At 50.5% G+C, this 15,369-nt stretch overlaps 1 protein-coding gene across 4 annotated transcripts in view; it reads left to right on the top strand.

The window, feature by feature from the left end:
* The first annotated feature begins 4,021 nt into the window (after positions 1–4,021).
* FAM169A (family with sequence similarity 169 member A) overlaps positions 4,022–15,369 on the top strand; it is a 45,044-nt gene continuing 33,696 nt past the window's right edge. The window contains exon 1 of one of the 4 annotated variants that reach the window (XM_081212497.1): positions 4,022–5,066. The gene's annotated coding sequence lies outside the window, so the exon portion shown is untranslated. Of the gene's footprint in view, positions 5,155–5,175; positions 5,380–5,647; positions 5,785–15,369 lie in introns of those variants that run through there. The other 3 variants (XM_081212494.1, XM_081212496.1, XM_081212495.1) reach the window with 3 other exon arrangements.

Raw genomic sequence — 15,369 nt, 5'->3', positions numbered from 1 at the left:
TCTGCCAGTGAAGAAGAGTTGTTAATCTGATAGCTCCACCTTGTGGCCAGAAGTTTTAAGCACGGAAATGAATTGTTTCCTGCTGACCTTAACGTGCGCTGGAAATTGATATGGCCAAGCGGAGCAATCAGAATACCATTTATCTTATTATGTGACCCACCTCAACATTCATTGGGTGAGATCCAATTAAATCGTATTCAGAGCAGACCCATCAAAACCCATGAAGTTTAACACCATTGATTTTAAAGCACTTACTCTATTGCTTAATTGAATGGTCAGCCACTGCTGAGTTTGTTGAAAACATGCTCAGATCTCACTTTGGGTTTTATGAATCACCCCTGATGGGATGATGATGATGATGATGATTTTTTGCATTTATAGGTCGCCTTTCAGAATTGCCTGCCCCTGTCAAGGCAGCTCCCAACATACCCAAACACACACACACACACACACACACACACACACACACACACACACAGGTCTTTGTTTTTGTTCTGTTTTTTCCAGACCTTCCTAGGCAGGCTGAAAGCTATACATATGGGATCAACAAGCATATAAATTTCTTGCTGGTAGATGCTTATGAGGTTGGAAGTTAGAACGGACTGACTCAGTGTCAGTTAGCATTTCTCAGTTCAGAAAGTATTGATCTGATGTGTAGAAATATTTCCTATTCTGATTAATTCAAGAGGGTTTTGGAAGTTTCTGAAAGCTGCTCTGTATGAAAGATGCTTCATGATAGTTTGGGTTATACCTTCAGAGAAGCTGAGTACAGCTGGCTTGAACTGGTTCTCTTATCTCTTCCAATTAACGTCATGCCGACTATAAATATAGGCCAGAAGGAGCCTGGGTTTTACTTTCTCTTTCTCTTGCTCTTACTTCTGATGTGGTGTTCTGAACATAGTATGCTTAGTGTTAAGATTTAGTCTTGTTATAAGTTTACAGGTTTTTGTAAGTGCTGCAACTGGATTCTTATGGACTGTGCCAATCCTGAATGAGCTGTTCGACAGTGGAATTTGCTGCCAAGGAGTGTGGTGGAGTCTCCTTCTTTGGAGGTCTTTAAGCAGAGGCTTGACAACCATATGTCAGGAGTGCTCTGATGGTGTTTCCTGCTTGGCAGGAGGTTGGACTTGATGGCCCTTGTGGTCTATTCCAATTCTATGATTCTATGATTCTATGGACTGGATTTGTGACCATTATGCTCATTTGCCTTCAGTAGCAAGTAAAGCTCTGCTGGATGAAATACAATTGCCTCTGGTCCATTTTTGGGCACTCTGCATTGTGTTTAAGTTTTTTCCTCCTCAGAAGAAGCTGGGGCGACACTCAGGACCATAACTGCCACATGCTGGCAGCAGGATCATGAACAGCCCCGAGACATGAGCTTTCACACACCTTAAACACACAAAAACAGCAGGTGGTGTTGTCTTTCTTAGAAGACTTCAACTTCAAACTTGAGGTATAAGACTGCATGGAGTTCTCATCTAGCACATCTGTTTATTTATCTATTTTCCTCTGAATAGAAAGATAGCAAGTCGTGAAGAACAGTTTGGAGCTTTGGAAAGGAATCTGAGTATAGGTGAATGAGTCGTGTTTGTGTATGGCTGCAAAAGAATGATAAAGTAAGTGGCATGGTATAGGTACGAATGGAATGTGGTATGTGTGTGAAGGCCTAGAATACCTCTGGGAAAGTGAAATTTAAAAAAGGCTCAGCATCACCAAAACCCATGTGATTAGTATGTGTGGATGCTAAAATCATTTTGACAGCTTACTAATTGTGATCATACGATAGCTACTTGACTTCCTAATTTGTGTGTTAGTTCCTTTATTTTCCATGAACACTTGCCGAAGACTTAATAGTCAAGATCAGGCACCCCCAAACTCGGCCCTCTAGATGTTTTGAGACTACAACTCCCATCATCCCTAGCTAACAGGACCAGTGGTCAGGGATGATGGGAATTGTAGTCCCAAAACATCTGGAGGGCTGGGTTTGGGGATGTCTGGTCAAGATGATCGCCACCCTTAAATATTTGAAGGGCTGAGGCATAGGTTCTGTACACATTGCCATTGCTGAAACTCCAGTGTGCTCCCTCTGCTGGAAACCAAGTACACATGATGTTACCCACCAACCAACTGTATGTATCCTGCAGTTTCTCAAGAAATATTGTTTGATGCGTTTCCCCTCAAACCAGCTTTCATCCAATTTGAAAACATAAGCTGAAGTTAATGTGTTTGCATTTCACACATCTGTTGTACATGTCAATGCATGAACATGTGATGGGTTCACTGAATTAGGAGTTCAGTTGAGGTGTGTGTGTGTGTGTGTGTGTGTGTGTGTGTGCAAGTACAGTGAAACAAATCAGATAATGGTGTGTACAGCAATGTAAAACACGACTTGAAATGCAGTGGGGGGAAGCAATCTCACAATTATTGTGTACGTGCCTGTAGCTGAAGGGGCAAATTTGTCTTCTGTTGTTCCATATGGTGGGGCCTGAACCAAAGGTCAAAATTACAAGAAAGAGGACTGGCTAAATGCTAGGAAAAACTTCTGACAGTTTAAACTGCTTGGCAGTAGAACACTGCCCTGAAAAAAAGTTGGACTTGTTCGCAACGCTTAGAAATTCTGAATACACACTTCATAGAGAATAAACTCTGAGTGTGCATGTATATTCATCTGGGCAACATCATAAGGGACAAGAAAGGTAGCATAAAATACTCAAATAGGGCAATGCTTTCTTTAAAGGTCCATATGGAAGTTGGGAAATCATACATTTGATCTGATAACACTTTGAGGTGTAGTGCACTAATACCATTAAATTAAAAAATCGACTATTTGGATCAACAAAGCCTTCTTAATCAATTTATAAACCAAGTAACAAATCATGTACACCTCAGCTGCTTTGCAACCATAGGCTGAGCTCTATTTTGAATATATATATTTGCAAATAAGGAACTAGGCACCAACTTCAGCTTCATGGATAGCTGTGCTTGTGTGTGGACGCAGTGAAGAAGCTGGGACACTTTTGTGCACGCTTTAATCAGAAGAGGACAGGTGGTGCTTAACTGGGTACAATTCCACAAAATGCACAGCTAAAGATAAAGTTTGGAAAGGGACTGCCCTCTGATCTGGAACAGGATCCTATTAATATATCTTTACTTATTTATCTTTACAAAATTCTTAGACGGTTCTCTCGAATTATAGTTTATTTCACATTTTCAGGGACGTAAAACTACAAAGCAGGTTAGGGAACCTTTGGTCCTCCAGGGAAGAAGAAGAAGAGTTTGGATTTGATATCCCTCCTTTCACTCCCTTTAAGGAGTCTCAAAGCGGCTAACATTCTCCTTTCCCTTCCTCCCCCACAACAAACACTCTGTGAGGTGAGTGGGGCTGAGAGACTTCAAAGAAGTGTGGCTGGCCCAAGGTCACCCAGCAGCTGCATGTGGAGGAGCGGAGACGTGAACCCGGTTCCCCAGATTATGAGACTACCGCTCTTAACCACTACACCACACTGGCTCTCATCTGTATGTCATTTAATGTGAATAGTAAGCTTCCTCAACCTCCATTAAGTCTCCATGGTCCATATGATGCTCTCCTTCAAATCACTGCCTTCTCACACTTTCCCCTCCCTCAATCCATATTTGTTCATATCCTCTCCTTTCTGGAGTATCCCTGATATAAGAAAATCTGGATTGGTGGAGGCAAAGTGTGGGCGGCTGGTGATTAAAGGAGAACGTCATATGGCCAATGGAAAATTAATGGAGGTACTGGAATTTTACTGTTCATATTAAACAACAGAATGGGGGAGCCCCAGATGTTGCTGAATTACAACTCCCATCACCCCTGGCCAAAGGTTCCCCATACCTGGCGTAGAGCTAGAAAGCAAGCTTAGCCTAAACTCAATCTTTACAACAAGCCCAATGGGGCAGATGCATTTAAATTTATAAAGGTCCCAAAGGAAATATATACTTGATTTTGTAAGCACACATTGTATTTATTGTAACTGGGGCTCATGCATATTTACTAGGGAGTCAACTCCATTGCTTTCATGGGATTTACCTGACTTCTGAGTAAATATGTGGAGAATCAAGCTGCAAGTCCCTGTGGTTCCATTTAATTTACTCCACAATAAGCATGTATAGATTGCCGATTTACCAGGACCTAATCCCACTGAGCAAAGTGATATTTACTTCTGTGGGAGACATTGCAAAACACAGTCAAACACGCAGTCCAGGAGCCTAGATGATTAAATACACTGTTTCTTATTAAATAATACAGAGACTTTCTTTCTGTGTTATCCTATGCCAGTTTTATGGCTTATTTAAATACATGGACCATCACTAATGCCTGTCCTTTGTTTTCTTCATTGCAGTACGTAACATACATGAACAGCCTTTCCTCCAGCTCCAAACCCCCCTTTGTTGTAAAATCATCTTTCCAATCAATTTCTAAGCATTTCCCTACTACACGTTCAACAAAGGCTGTCATTAACGTTATAGCCCTCGCTACTTTGCCATACCCAAACAAGAGATCGCAATGCCGCCAACCCTCTCCAAATGTCTTTCTCCATCTCTGCGTTTCTTTGCCGCCTGCCCATCACTGGCAGCTATCAGTCATTTTGTTCTCTGGAATATTTGCAGCGACTGCTGTAGTGGAGCACTGCTTCAGCAGCAATAGATTGGGGGCCTTTTGGAAGGAAAGGTAGGTGGTGTGTTGTGCCAACGTTACCCTTCATTTTGCATTCATAAATCCTTCGCCCAGCTGTGCCGTCTTTGGAGCACGACAAAAGGAAGGCTTGAGTTGATTTTACGCACAAGGTCTCGTTTGTCCTCGGATTTCTTTTGTTGTTGGAGCAGCAGCGGCGGCGGTGGCAGCAGCAGCAGCAGCTTCTTGTCGGCTGGGCGATGCACTGAGGAGGGAGAGCTGCAAGCACGCTGGAGTGGGTGCAGCTGAAAGCTCCAGACGTTGCAGAATGAGTGCGTCAGAAACAGGGAGAGGAGAGGCGAGCGCGGCAGGGGGAGGGACGCCGGTGATGCTATCAGGCGCCCAGTAGCAACGGCGAGAGGAGCAGAAGGTGAGCCTAGGTGGACTCTTAGCCGGCCCAGCCACCGCCGCCACCCCCGGTCCGTTTTGCAGCCCCGGAGGAGGTAGATTTGCCCGAGGTGAGTGAGTGCAGAATGCAGGGGGCGTGGAAGGAGATGGGGCAGCCTTCGGGTGGTGACAACCTGCTCCCCACTCTCCCTGGTAATCCAGGCCTGGCAAGCACCGGATCCAGGATTCCTAGTTGTTGCTAGGCAGCCCGGGTGGGAGTGGTGGTCATCTTGGGGGTCGGGGTCCCTCCTCCTCCTCGAAAGGAAGTGACTGCGCTTGTCGTCGCGTAAAGCCAGGTAGGCGACGGCAGCGGAGACCCGGCCGCTGGCGTGTGCGCGCGTCCCTCTTTCCCTGCGCTCCCCCTTGGCGTGCGCTCTAAGCCCACCCTCTCCATGTTCTCTAGGCCTTCCTGCGCTGCGCCTGCATATATCCGAGTGCCTGCGCCCCTCGGGTGCCCGAAGGAACCTGGGCGCAGCAGGGGGGGCTTCCGACCCCCACCGCCCCCGCTAGGGACGACCAAAGGTGCCTCCTCACACCGGCGCCCCGTCCGCTCCCTCCGGCTTTTCGCCCGCCCACGTCTCCTCTCTGGAGCGCGGCGTGTGCCTGCAGCCTTTTCTTGCCGGCCTCAGCTGTGGAGAATGAATTAAACCCGCGCTCCGGGCGCAGCGCTGGGCGTGGGGTCACCGAGGGCGGCGGCAAAGGTAACGGGCGCATGGGATTTCGAGGGGTTCAAGTGTAATCCGGAGGGGGGGGGGAATAATAATCGTTAATTGGCAAGGTTCCCTTTTCTGTTCCGGCGGCTTGGCGCCCCTCCCCCTTCTGCCTTTTCTTACTGTGATACTGTATGTAGGCCAATAATTGTGGTGGGAGGGTTGTTGGTGCGCGTTATTCTTGCCCAGTACTCGTTTTAAGCCTGTTGGAGGGAAAGGATGGTGGACTCTGAGGAGGTATTTGCAAAAATCTGTGCATTTTAAAAATATCGGTGTGAGAGAGATTTGCTTTTTCTGGATTGTTTATGTCCGGGGTGGGTCGGTTTCAGGGTTGTGAGGTCTGTTTCTGCAAGAAATTCAAAGTAGTGTGAACGGTGGAGTCAGCAGCTGTGTATTTTAGTATTGGGTTTCCCTTTACCATAAGGGTGGGTAATAGCAACTGAAAAAATAAACAATTACTGTATATACCAAATAAAACAGTTAACAACCATGAAGACAAGTGTAAGGACAATGAAAAACACTTCCATGCATAAAACAATTACATATATAAAAACAGTTAAAATTCGTTCCAATGCAGACTGGGATGTAAAGATATTCAACTTCAAAGACTTGGTGAAAAAAGGTATTGAGTAGGTGCCAAAAACATACACACACACCAGAGACTGCCTGTTTAATATGGAATGGGAAGACTTCCCAAAGGCTGCTACCACATTAAAGGCTTGATTCCTATATCCCAAGAAAGGAACCTCCTGATAACATGGTATCCACAGGGGGCCTTCTCCTGCAGAGCACAGTGATCAATTGGGTATACAAGTGAAGCGGTGAGACTATCTTTTTGATTTCCTGGTTCCCAGCTATGTAGGGCTTTATACCCCAGTACTTGGCAGCATGTCCTGTAAGCTATACGCTGAGAAAAAAAGTACTGTATATAAGAGTACAAATCTACATCTGAGTTACTACAGATCAGGAACTTACTTAAACATAGGACTCTTAAAGCTGGCCAGTTGAACTCCACAAAGACCTAGTCAAAAGCAAACACATTTCATTCATTCAGCCTTTATTGGCATAATAGCAAACACTTAATCATATTTTATAGGAGAGAAACTTAGAACAAGACTAGCCATGCCAGAGAAATATGTATTTTCACTTGCGTTAAATTATACGGAGTAAGAAGTAACTTTTATCAACTGCAAATCACCTAGAGTTGTAGATCCTGAGGATCTACCTTTTACCTATCCTGGTTTACATGAAAGTATTTGGCAGGATCTTTTAACAAGTCACAGGTTAACTTTGTGATTTATATAGGGCTTATAGCAGGCATGTCCAAAGTCCATTTTGGGGGCCAAATTCGGCCCCCGTGGCAGCATATGCCCTGGGATAAAATCCTTTAAAAGCTCAACAACTTTGGGGTGAAATTGTAAAAAAATAAAGCTCAACAACCTAAATCCTAAAAAAAGCTCAACATCATTGGTTGGCCCTCACACATGTTCACTTCATCAAATCTGGCCCTCTTTGAAAAAAGTTTGGGCACCCTGGCTTATAGGAATGGGTAGTCTTGCACATGGTTACAGCACAGCCCAATCCTACTTAGAGACAAATCTGGTCGGCTTCATTCCCAGGCAAGTAAGTTCAGGAGTGCAGTTTAAATTTAGGTTAATTACCAGGAGTGGTGATTCCCAAAGTGTGTGCAGGAAAGTTTCTAGGGAGGTCTGGGCTCTTGGGGCTTTGTGTGTGTGTTTGTAGTAGCAAGTTTATTATGTCTTTGCTGTAGTACTCTCAGCTGTTCTTGAGGGATTTCATACCTGATTCTAGCAAGATGCTTTTGTGTGCCATGTTCCTTTTGCTGGTGTAAATAAATTAAGGTGTGCTACTGTCAGAGCTGCTTCAAGATCCTAGCTCACAGAGGATCACGCTAGCCAGCGGTCATTAAGTAAAAGTCTTTATTGAATTACAGTTTCCATTCTCACGCTGCTGTCTGCAACTCTACGTCTACTAGCTAGATCGGCGAGGCTCCGTCTGAGTCTCCGCCCCGTGCGCACCAACTTAATATCCTAGCCTTGCTCCACCTTTTCCTCCTGACTGTCCTCCTCTGGGTCCCTCTACCCCCCGGGGCTTCTTCCTTCCGGGATTCTTCTGACGCTGACCCGGACCCTTCTGCCTCCTTGCGCCGGGCTTTAGGACCTGGTTCCCTTTCGGGGCTGCTCACTGCGCCGCCTTCCTCTGCATTTGAACTTGGCGCGCGCGCCCAACCTTCCACTTTCCTCTTAACCGTTTCTTCGCTCCCCGATGGAGGTGTGGCCACTCCTGACTCCTGCCCTCCCTCCTGTGGTGAGCTGCCAGCGCTTCCCCCCTGGCTCCTTTCCTCTTCCCTGCTTCCTGGCGGTGACGCTGGTCCCGATTTCCAGCTGCTCCCCCCTGAGTCTCCTCTGGCTCTATCTTCCTGGGGTGCCTCTCTAGATTCCCCCCTTGCCCTGGCCACTGGTGCTCCTTTCTGTGAATCCTCTGATTCACTGGAAAGACTGGGAGATCTCGGGTCGTCGTCATCACTCATCCTTTCCTCTGTCTCCTCCCCTTCGCTCTCTGTTTCCTCCCTTGCCCGTGCCTCTGCACCTAAACCCCTGACATCCATCCCCCCCTCGAAGCCCCCCAGTCCCCCCTCCCCTCCTTCCGGTGCTGGAGCTGGGGGCTGCTGTTGCAAAGGGACGAACGTCGGATATCGGTCGCTTCCCGTGGCAGGCCTCCATCGGAACTCTTCCGGGTCTTCCTCCCTGCTCTCGTTGACGACAGTCACCTCCTCTTCCATCTCTGTGCCGCCGTGCTCGAAACCAGGGTCGTCCCCGAAAATGTCCATGTCCGTCTCTCCCGCACTTCCTCCAGGCGGCGTTGCTCGGCCAGAACAGTCCAGCCACTTCCTGCGGAACTGCTCCTCCGGCCTATCGTCCCACCAATACGAGGGTTCTGAGACAGATCCCGAGGGTGACCCCTCCGGGGAACGGACGTCTCGTGTCGGTTCCTCGTCCGAGTCGAACCCCCTGAACGTGCTGTCCGAAAGCGTGGGCGTGAAAAGCCAGTCGTCGAAAAAGTCCGCTGGCATAGGTCTATGTGGGAAGAGAGCATGAAACTCGTCTTTGAGCAGAGGTTCGTCTAAAGCGTAGCCCGGCACCCAGCTGTTCGCACTGGCCGGGGTGCCCTCCCTGGCGAGAAAGTATTCTACTCCCTCTTCCCCCCATCTGGAGTCCAAAATCTCCGTGACTTCGTTGATGCGCTCCTCCTGTGCCACTCCCGCGTGCCCCGTTCCTTCTCTGAGCGGACTCGGCGCCGTTCCGGGTTCCTGGAACCTGTGCGGTGCCTTGTAGGGAGTGAGCACCGATCTGTGGAACACCGGATGCATTCTGGAACCCTCCGGAAGCGCCAGCCTGAAAGCCACCGGGTTGACCTGCTCTTCGACTTGGTAGGGCCCCAGTTGTTTATGCCCTAGTTTCTTCTTGGCCAACGACCTGGCCGGCACTGCGTGGGCTGCTAACCAGACCCAGTCTCCCACGTGGAGCTCTTCGCCAACCCTTCTGTGTTTGTCCGCTTGTACCTTGTATGCGTGTTTAGCCAGCTCCAGGTGGCGCCGCAGCTGATCGTGGACTTCCTGCAGCTCCGACGCGAACGCATCTGCTGACTGCGGCTCCCCTTCTCCCCTGCATTCCAGTCCCGGGAAGGTTCTAGGGTGCCGCCCGTTGTTGGCGAAGAACGGCGTGACGCCCGTGGATACGTGCTTCGTGTTGTTGTAGGCAAACTCTGCAAGCGGCAGGTAATCCACCCACGTCGCAGGCTGTTGGTTCGCATAACATCTCAGGTACTGCTGCATGATGGCATTGGCTCGCTCCGCTTGCCCGTTGGTCTGCGGGTGTCTCGCCGACGCCAGATTGATCTTGACGTTTAGGAAGCCCATTAGCTTCTGCCAGAAGTTCGAGATGAACTGCCGCCCGCGGTCGGACAGAATAGACCGTGGCAGACCGTGAACCTTGAACACGTGGTCTATGAACAGTTTGGCGGTTTGCTCTGCCGTGGCCACCTTAGCACACGGAATGAAATGCGCCATCTTGGAGAACAGGTCCACCACCACCAACACTGCCGTCTTGCCCCTTGAGCTGGGCAGATCCGTGACAAAGTCCAGAGCCACCCTTTCCCAAGGTTCGACCGGAGTTTGCAGCGGCTCCAACAGTCCAGCCGGCGGTTTGTGCACCGTCTTTGCCCTCTGGCAAGTGTCACACCTCGCCACGTAGTCTGCGACCTCCCCTCTCATTCCAGGCCACCAGAAATCCCTGGCTACTAATTCCACCGTCTTCTCCTTGCCAAAGTGCCCGGCCGTGGGTGCGTCGTGCAGCTGCTGTAGCACCTTGGCTCGAAGTTCGTCACCCGGCACGTAGATGGCCCCTTTACGGATGAGCAATCCATCTCGTAGCTGGAAACCGTCGGCCGCTGCCTTGCCCCCTCGCACCTCTGCCATCTTCGTTTGTGCGAAGGAGTCCCCCTGCAACGCTCGCCGCACCGCCTCTAGGTCCACGGTCGCCGCGGCGCACGCCCACACTGTCGGTGCAAAGATGTGCATGGCGGCCGCTGGTGTTGCGTCCTCCAGATACTGTGGCTTGCGGGAGAGAGCGTCTGCCATGATGTTGGTGTCCCCCGGGACATACTCTATTCGGAAGTCGAAGTCCGCAAAGAACTCAGCCCAACGTATCTGCCTCTGGTTCAGGAACTGTGCCGTGCGCCAGTGTTCCAGATTCTTGTGGTCCGTGCAAACCTGCACCGTGTGCTTGGCGCCGATCAGAAAGTGCCTCCACGCCTTGAACGCTGCATGAATGGCCAGCAACTCCCTGTCCCATATGGTGTAGTTCTGCTCGGACTTGCTGAGCTTCCTGGAGTAAAACGCTCCCGGCCGCCACACGCCCTGCTGGTCCTTCTGCAGCAGGACCGCCCCCACTGCTCTGTCCGAAGCGTCTGTCTCCACCCTCATCGGCATGCTGGGGTTGACATGAAGCAGCTGCTCTTCCGACGCGAAGAGACGCTTGAGGGCCTGAAAGGACTGCTCCGCCTGCTCTGTCCAGATGAACTTCTTCTTCTTGGAGCTAAGGGTGTCAGTGATGGCCGCCGTCTGCATCGCGAAGCCCTTGATAAACTTGCGATAGAAGTTCGCAAAGCCGACAAACCGTTGGACCTCCTTCCGGTTGCGTGGGCTCTTCCAATCCAACACAGCTCGAACCTTGGCGCTGTCCATGGCGAGCCCCTTGTCAGACAGCTTGTAGCCCAGAAAATCCACCTCCGGCACGTCAAATTGGCACTTCTCCAGCTTGGCGTAGAGCCTGTGTTGCTTTAGCCTGCCCAGCACTTCCTTGACGTGCTTGTCATGTTCTTGCTGCGACTCCGAAAAGATCAGGATGTCATCCAAGAAACAGACGCACGTCTTGTAGAGAAGTCCCGCCAACACGTGATGCATAAATGCTTGAAAAACGTGAGCGCCATTTTGCAGTCCAAAAGGCATAACTCTGTATTCGTAGGTACCCAGTGGCGTGAACATGGCTGTCTTCCACTCATCACCCTCCCGCATGCGAATGAGGTTGTACGCCCCCCGCAGGTCCAACTTGGTGAACACCTTTCCCTTCCGTACCTTCGCCAGGAGGTCGTCGATGCGGGGCATGGGGAAGTCCGACGGCTTGGTCACACTGTTCAAAATCCTGTAATCCACTACGAGTCTTTTTTGGGGCGTGTCTCGCTTCTTAACAAAGAATACAGGACTGCCCCCCGCTGCCTTAGACTCTCGGATGAAACCGCGCTCCAAATTATGATCGATGAAGTCTTTGAGTTCCTGCAGTTCGTCCTCAGACATGGAATACAGCTTCCCTTTAGGCAGCGCCGCCCCCGGCAGCAGGTCAATTTTGCAGTCATATGGTCTGTGAGGGGGTAGCCTGTCCGCCTCCTTCTCGCAGAAAACTTCCAGAAATTCTGCGTACTTGTGGGGAATCGCTTGCAGCGTGCCTAGCAGCAGCTGTGACTCCTCTTCCTCTCCTTCCTGCCTGGGTACGATGCAGTGTTCAGCACAAAAGGAAGAGCCGAAAACCAGCTGCCTCTGGAACCAAGCCATCGTTGGGCTGTGCTTGTCCAGCCAACTCATGCCCAATACAATGGGCGTGTCAGACAGTTGAGTGACGTTGAAGCTGATGACTTCCCTGTGATTTCCAAGTCGCATCACCATTGGTGGCGTCTGCTTCACCACTTGCCCCCCTAGCAGCTCCCTGCCATCCACAGTGACAACCTGCAGGGGCAGTGTGGCCGGCAGCAACTGCACAGCGTGCCTGTCGACAAATTCCTGCCCTATAAAGTCCGCGTTGCTGCCGGAGTCGATGGTGATTGGCACGTCCATGGTGATTCCAGTGGGCAGCTGGAGAGATGCTGTGAGCCTCACTACTGGTTTGGGCGGGAGGGGGTTCACTGGCTGTAAAATCTCTGGGGACTGCGTCACTAACACGTCTGGCTGGGCCCCAGTGCCTCTTCCTCCAGCCAGACATCGTCGTTTCCCTGCTGTGGTCCTCCCTGCTGCGTTGCTGCAGTCACCATTGCTGAAGCTGCAGTAAGCTTACGGGGCCTCTGGGGACACTCTTTCGCCATATGCCCTGGCTGCTCACAGACGTAACACTTCCTGGTCCCTCTAGGAGGCTTCGCCTTCACTGCTGCCGGTGCTAGGGCTCTGGTTGCTGACTGAGCCCTTGCACCTCCAACCTCCATAGGTTCGGCTCCTCCTCCTGGCGGAGGCGTGGATTGCGCCCGTGCTGCTTCTCTGGGAAAGAAGGAGGGGCCCCCGGCTGGTTCGCGCCCTCCACGTCCTTCGTCCTTGCTCCACGGACGTCCTTCCAGCCTCACCCCCACAGCCAGTGCCCTCTGAACGACCTCCTGGGTGGTTCGGGGTCTCTCCCCCCTCGCTATCTCATCTTTAATCGAGTTGTGCAGTCCCTCCCAAAAGAGGTCTCTTACAGGAGCCGAATCTCTGTCCCATTCCAGGGCGCTGACCAAGGCGAAAAAGCGGGCATGATACTGTCTGACGCTGGCCCTCCCTTGTCTCAGCCCATGCACCTCCTTCCGTGCAAGATCAATGTCAATACTTGATAAGAAACACCCATCCATCGCTTTAATAAAGGCATCCGCATTCTGGAGCGCCGGATCGTTATCTCTCCATAAATTGCGCAACCATGCTTTCGCCTCCCCATGCAGATGGGACATGATGAACCCCACTCTCTCCTGTTCATCTCTAAAGTCTTTATGCAACAGTTGCAGTGCGCACAGTACGTCGGCTCTAAAGTTGGGATACTGTTGTAGGTTCCCATCGAAGTGAGAGAGCAGTCCGCCTGTCCGTCTCGCCAACCCAATTCCCTCCTGCCGGGGTGTTTGCTTTGCCAGTACGTCTAACCTGACCTGGAGATCCCTGCAGGCGGCAGCTGCCTCGTCCTCTCTCTTCCTGGATGCGAGAACCTCGGCGTTCAGTTGTGCCACTGCTTTTCTGAGGTCCTCTATCTGCTGCTCAGCCGTCATGTCTCCTGCCGTTCGTGAGCTCGCTAGTGGGCGCCTGTTTCTCTCCCCTCCTCGAGGCTGCAGATGCCCACAATGTGTGGACGGAGCCTACTGTCAGAGCTGCTTCAAGATCCTAGCTCACAGAGGATCACGCTAGCCAGCGGTCATTAAGTAAAAGTCTTTATTGAATTACAGTTTCCATTCTCACGCTGCTGTCTGCAACTCTACGTCTACTAGCTAGATCGGCGAGGCTCCGTCTGAGTCTCCGCCCCGTGCGCACCAACTTAATATCCTAGCCTTGCTCCACCTTTTCCTCCTGACTGTCCTCCTCTGGGTCCCTCTACCCCCCGGGGCTTCTTCCTTCCGGGATTCTTCTGACGCTGACCCGGACCCTTCTGCCTCCTTGCGCCGGGCTTTAGGACCTGGTTCCCTTTCGGGGCTGCTCACTGCGCCGCCTTCCTCTGCATTTGAACTTGGCGCGCGCGCCCAACCTTCCACTTTCCTCTTAACCGTTTCTTCGCTCCCCGATGGAGGTGTGGCCACTCCTGACTCCTGCCCTCCCTCCTGTGGTGAGCTGCCAGCGCTTCCCCCCTGGCTCCTTTCCTCTTCCCTGCTTCCTGGCGGTGACGCTGGTCCCGATTTCCAGCTGCTCCCCCCTGAGTCTCCTCTGGCTCTATCTTCCTGGGGTGCCTCTCTAGATTCCCCCCTTGCCCTGGCCACTGGTGCTCCTTTCTGTGAATCCTCTGATTCACTGGAAAGACTGGGAGATCTCGGGTCGTCGTCATCACTCATCCTTTCCTCTGTCTCCTCCCCTTCGCTCTCTGTTTCCTCCCTTGCCCGTGCCTCTGCACCTAAACCCCTGACAGCTACTAACAATAGACATGGTGGTGTCCCTCGTGTGCCTGCCTTTGTGCATATTGCTGTGAAGGGAATCACCATGCAGAGGCATTATAAATGAAGAATGTGTTTCCAAAGTGGCCTGCCTTGAGCTTCTCCAATTTGCGTGGTGGTGAGTGACTACTCATAGTACAGTATGTCTAATACCCCATGCTCCCTTGGGTTGATTTCAAGGCTGACAAACAATTTGTGTCCTGTCTTCCCTCGCAAAGTTCTCCATTGCCATAGTATCCCTCACACCCTTCTGCTCATGGGTCTTGTACGTGCCCTTTGTCATTTTATCAACTTGCCTCAGCCAAATCATCTGTTTCACATTATGTCTCAAAGTTGAGGAGCCTCCTAATTCTTACAGCCTTGGGAACTGGTTTTCTGACTAAGTTGGACAACTTCTGCACCATGGCAAAATTCTGTTTTGATCCTAGGAATTACCGGGGCTCTTAATTGAGAATTACTTAGCATGCATCCATCTCTGTTCCCCAGACTTTGGGACCTGGATGGATGCAAACTGATTTCATACCAGGGCCGTGGCAGTTTCAGATTGCATTGCAATTACTGGCAGTGCTGCAATGAAGACCTGTCCTCTTGTATTCTCTAAAGCACCATGCACATGGATGGTGTTTACAGCATCGCCTGCTGACACCATTTTAAAGCATGTGAATGGCATTAGAGTAGGGGCTTAGATGAGCAATAACTTCTCCTTAAAAGAGAACTGCTGTTGAGAAGCGCAGGAGAGGTATTTCCTTCTCCCACTAAGAACCTTGCTCTAGGAGGGGCCAGGTACAGAAGAAGGGAGGATTTGAGGTGGTATTGCAGCTCCCTCTTCTGCACAGTTACTAAAGGTGCCTGAGCCCTTACCTCATTTGCACCCAATCACCCTAGTTCTAGAGGACATTCTTAGTCTGTGTGGGTGTGCCAGAGATCTGCTTGCTTGGGGAGGTGGGACTTGAAAATTGTGGGTAGGAAGGAAGGACTTCTTCTCCTCCTCGCCATATTTCCCAACCACCACCAAATGGCCATTTGGGGAAATGCAAAAAAACTCCTACCCTCTATGAGATATTTTGTCTGTTTTGGAAGGAGTGAAATGCTCTCTAAGATAATAATTTTATCTACTCAAAATGTTTAGTATGG

The sequence above is a fragment of the Podarcis bocagei genome, assembly GCF_964188305.1.
Source record: "Podarcis bocagei genome assembly, chromosome: 11".
Lineage (NCBI taxonomy): Eukaryota > Metazoa > Chordata > Lepidosauria > Squamata > Lacertidae > Podarcis > Podarcis bocagei.
Note: the sequence above shows the minus strand (reverse complement) of the source record. Positions and strands in the feature narration are given on the sequence as shown.